Raw genomic sequence first — 5,264 nt, forward strand, 5'->3', positions numbered from 1 at the left:
CAACATCTAATGGCAAACACACCCTCGCCCGTACTCAGCACTAGACCAGTCATAACCCCTCACATATGCCCTGCCCCTTTGGTGTCACATTCCAATGTCATTCATCAAGCCCTGCTGCTGCCCACACTCCTGGCCCAATTCCTTTTCCAGATCTAGTGTCCCAGACACCTCTGTGACCCAGAAGTCACTGCCCTGAATTTGGAGGTCAAGTTCCACTAGAGGAATAGAATGGCTGTGAGGGATACATAAACAAAGGGGGTGTACTAGATTGGCTTACACAGTACAGTCTGTCTTCACACTAGAGAGGCTGAGAATAGAGAGATGCTCAGGCCTCGAGGCTGGGTGAGTCAGTAGTAGCCCCTGTTTTTCACCAAAGGGCTGGAGGATTCTTGGAGAGACACTGGTCTCCAGTCCATGTTGAAAGTCCAAAAAAGCAGGGTCCTGATGTCAGTGAAGGATGTCGGATGTCAGCAGCAGCGGTAGTGTTTGCCATCAAGAGGCAAAGACAGGCAGGCAAAAAGCATAAACTCCTCCCTCAAACCTCCTCATATCTCAGCCTCTGCAGAAGGTTCCACACAACCTAAGATCTCTCATGGGTATGCACAGAAGCACTCCTGGTTGGTTCTCAGCCAATCAACCTGGCAACCAAGATGAACCATTACAGCTCTCTTCCATAGACTCCCTTTTTGCTCCAATGTACTCCGTGTTTAATGGGTGTGTCAGCACATAGATCAGCCTTATCAGGGTTCCTCTCTGGGTTGCAGACATAGCTGCCTGGAATTAATGTTTGCCTCTCTCAGTCTCCCCAAAAGCAAATGAATTATTGCTGGGTATAATAACCACACTTTAGCTTGGACTCCCAGCATTGGAGAGGCTGAGGCAGAAGGCTTGCCCTGAGTTTGAGCCAGCTGGACTGTATATCCAAACCCAGAAAAAGACAAGCAGGGATCATAAAGAGAGAGAGAGAGAGAGAGAGAGAGAGAGAGAGAGAATTGCTGTCTCGATAGATGAGGGTTATAATCATTAGTACACACCCAACCCCCTCTTATGGGAAAGTCTGTTAGAAAATTACCAAACCCTGCCCCAGGGACTTGAGGTCCAATTGGCTAACTGCCAATTTTTTGCTTCTGTTAAACTGCTTGCTTGCTCTACTTCCTCCTGAAACTGCCAACCAAAATACGGGTTTTGTTTTTTGTTTGTTTGTTGTTTCTGTTTTTCTTTAAAAGCTCCCTGCTGAAGGCAGTCAGGGCTGCTCTGTAAGAACTGTCCTCTCCAGGCAGTTGCTGGCTGCCTTAGGACTCTCAAATTCTGACTCTGGTTTTGTTGAGTGTTTCTAGGGATCTTTGCCCCGTGATGCTGCATGGCAAGGCATGGTTATCAGTGGTGACACAGCTTGAAGCTCTTCTTAGCCACACGTCCAGATAAGCCATCACCCTGGAAGAAAAACAGCAGAGAAAGGGTGACCATCACCCTCCTTGCCCGTGCTTGGCCTTCCACAAATAGTAGACTGATCAGTTCATCATTGGCATGACTCAAACTAAGGACAGTAAGGTCCAGTGTGAACATTTGGAAGGGGCCCTTCTATTTGAAAAGTGAAGATTCCGAGACATGGAAGTGATGTCCATTCATCACTCGATATGGATGGCCACTTCCAAGACGAACAACCTAGAGAAATCCTGGGACCCACCTGTAATGGGCAGAGGGAACTGACTCTGAGGTCATCCTCAGACCCCATAGCACAAGGTACCCACATAAAGTAAACACAGGTGACTTAAAAGGAAAAGAGGGGGCTGGAGAGATGGCTCAGAGGTTAAGAGCACTGGTTGCTCTTAGAGAGGTCCCGAATTCAATTCCCAGTAATCACATGGTGGTTCACAACCCAATCTATAATGAGATTGGGTGCCTTCTGTTGGTATGCAGGCAGAACACTTACCACTCAGAAGGCAGAAACATGGAGATCCCTACTCTATAGAGCAAATTCCAGACTAGCCCTGGGTACATAGTAAGATCCCCATCTCAAACAAACAAATGAACAAACAAACAAATGAAAGAAAAAAATTATCCAGGTAGAGCTGGGTGCGGCGGTGCACGCCTGTAATCCCAGCACTCAGGGAGGCAGAGGTAGGTGGATCTCTGTGAGTTTGAGACTAGCCTGGCCTACAAAAGGGAGTCCAGGACAGCCAAGGTTACACAGAGAAATCCAGAAACAAACAAACAAAAAAAACATTAGCCAGGTGGCAGCACTCATCTTTAATCCCAGCACTCAGGAAGCAGAGGCAGGTAGATCTCTGAATCTGAGTCCAGCCCCGTCTACAGAGAGAGTTCCAGGGTAGCCAGGACTACAGAGAAACCTTGTCTTGAAAAAAATCAAAAAAAGAAAAAGAAAACTAAGGAATTTGTGCTTTGAAAATATGAAAGGGGCTGGAGAGATGACTCAGTGGTTAAGAGCACTGGCTGCTTCTTCCAGAGGACCTGGGTTCAATTCCCAGCACCCACATGGCAGTTCACAACTGTCTGGTCTGTGATTCAAATTCAACTCCCTCATACACACACATATATATGCCAAGCACCAAAATGTACATAACAATAAACAAATTTTAAAAAAAAGAAAATACAAACAAACAATAGCACACCAGCCATGCTTCCTCTTAAGGGGTTACTGTGTGTGGTAAGCTGGTGTGGTAGACCTGATTGTGATTGTCTCTGGGGTACAGATGTGAAAACAGAAGCTCACAAGGGACCAGTGGTGTGGGAACAGATAATTAAAGGGAAAGCCGGCGCTCCTGACCCTAAAGACTAGACCCCTACGAACTGCCTGACTGTTCCACTGCAGGGCCTGCCAGAACTCCTCCTGCTGCCAGGCACAGCATAACTTCAAAAGGCAAAAGAAGCAAATAACACCAGTCTATGCCAAAAGGAAATTTAATACAGGAGCACAGCTTTGGAGTTTAAGTCCAGTTACCATCTGCTTGCCCTTGATTTGAACAGTTATATAATTAAAACTCTATCAGATTGCTCATCTATAAAATGGAAAAACGTAGTTGTTTTTTTTTTTTTTTTTAAACTTGGGATTTCATGTAGTCCAGGCTGGCCTCAGATTCCCTATGTAGCCAAGGATAGCCTCGAACTCATCCCCCTGCCTCCACGTCATTCATCAGTACTAGGATGTGCACCACCATGCCCAACGTATGCCTTGCTAGGGACTGAACCAGCGGCCCACACACAGTAAGCAAACACCGTACCAACTCCGCTATCCTCTCCCTCCATCCCCAGAAACAGCCAATTCTATCTCTTTGGGCTTTGCACAAAGATTAGTTAACTGAAGACCATATGTGACTATACAGATGGCCCCAACTCAGGATGGTTCAACTGCTGGTTTTTATATTAATGATTGACGGGGTGCAGGTATGCCACTACAGGCATGTGGGGGTCAGAGGGCAACCTGTGGGAGTCAGTTCTCTCCTTCCACTGTGTGGGCAACATGGGTCCAACTCAAGTCATCGGGCTTGGGGACAAGAGCCCTGACCCACTGATCATGTCCCTGGCCCTCACTGATAAGAGTCTTAAATGTTATGATAGGATAAATGTGAAAGGCGTTTAATAGAAACAATACTTCAAACTTTGATATTTCTCTCACCTCAGCAGTACGTGGCTTGGCACTTTTTCAGTGCCGGGCAACGGCGGCGAGTGGCAGCCCCCACGCTTCCGTGTGACTGTGAGTGGAAATGGCCGACACGCCAGAGCATGCTGGGGGTTAAGCTCTGAAGCTTGGTGGGTTAGGCGTATCTACTGTCCATTTGTTTTACCTACAGTGTAACCTCATCATGAGCCGAGGAGTACATAGACGCGTGTTTTGAGCTTTACAAAGGAGAAAGGAGGATTTTATGCAGATGAGGGGCCGTGGTGCTAAACTTATATATCAACTAAGGTTCCTTACTTCATATCCACACATTTTTGAACACAGAATCTAGGTGGCATAGCATGTACAGAGTGAGCTAATAGGGTCTCCCTGCAGTAGAATCTTTTAGATTCATTTTGTGTGCAAACATGTGTATGTAGATAGGCATGTGTGTGCCTGGGTGAACATGTGGAAGTCAAAGAACGTTCATGGGTGTCCATCCTCTCCTAACATGTGGGTCCCAGGGATGGAACTCACGTCATCAGCCTTCACACAAGCATTTTGGCCTACAGAGCCACCTTTCTAGCCATACATTAGAATTTGTTTGTTTGCTTGTGTGTGTGTTTGAGACAGGGTTTCTCTGTGTAGCCTTGGCTTTCCTGGACTCACTTTGTAGACCAGGCTGGCCTTGAACTCACAGAGATCTGCTTGCCTCTGCCTCTGCCTCCCAGAGTGCTAGGATTACAGGCATGCACCATCACGCACACCTCATGCATTAGATTCTTAAGTCTTAGAAATCTAAACCCAAGTTTTAATTCTGGCTTCTCCCTTCTCCCTTCCCCAAGGTTCTCTCACCCCAGACATCTACTATACATTAAGTCTACATAAATTTCAATATTTAAATTATTCCAGTGTTGAATTATGAAATTTCAAGGTAATCCTTCTCTCGTGAATCTATAAACAACAAAGCTATTTCCATTTTTGTTGATGCCTCACACTTTTGGAGGAAGAAGTAATTAGTAAAAACCAAGGTCTGGGCATACAGCTGAGTTGGTAGAATGATTACCCCACATGTAGGAAGCTCTGGGCTCAATCCTAGCACCACTAGGCATGATGGCACATACGTGTGATCAATGCACTTCGAGGGTGGGAACTGGAAGATGAGAAGTTCAAGGTCAGCCTCAGCTACATAGTGAGCTATAGGCCAACCTGGGACACACAATATCAGGGGGATAAAAGAGAAAAAAAGAGGAAAAAAAAAGAAAGACTAAAAGTTGAACCACCCATGCATCTTACAAAGGTTAGGGAGCCATTGCACAGAATTATTCCAGAAGTAGCAGGTAGAGTGGCGGGCAGCGGTGCCCAGATGGACTGAGGATGCCAAATGTAGGGGTGAAAGCCCTCTACATTGGTAGAGCAGTGCAGATTCCCTTGATGTAAGCCCAAAGTGCTGGGGGGAGACCTAGACTTTGATAAACCCCAGGGTTCCCCAATAATCTTTTAGGGTTGCCAGGTGGAGGTTGTGAAGATAAACCAGGGATGCCGAAGAGATGGCACTGACTGCTCTTTCAGAGGACCCAGGTTTAAATCCCAGCACCCACATGGCACCTCACAGCTGTCTGTAACTCTGAGATCTGACACCCTC

Source organism: Psammomys obesus, unplaced genomic scaffold (genome assembly GCF_907164565.1).
Source record: "Psammomys obesus unplaced genomic scaffold, mPsaObe1.curated_primary_1811, whole genome shotgun sequence".
NCBI classification, from domain to species: domain Eukaryota; kingdom Metazoa; phylum Chordata; class Mammalia; order Rodentia; family Muridae; genus Psammomys; species Psammomys obesus.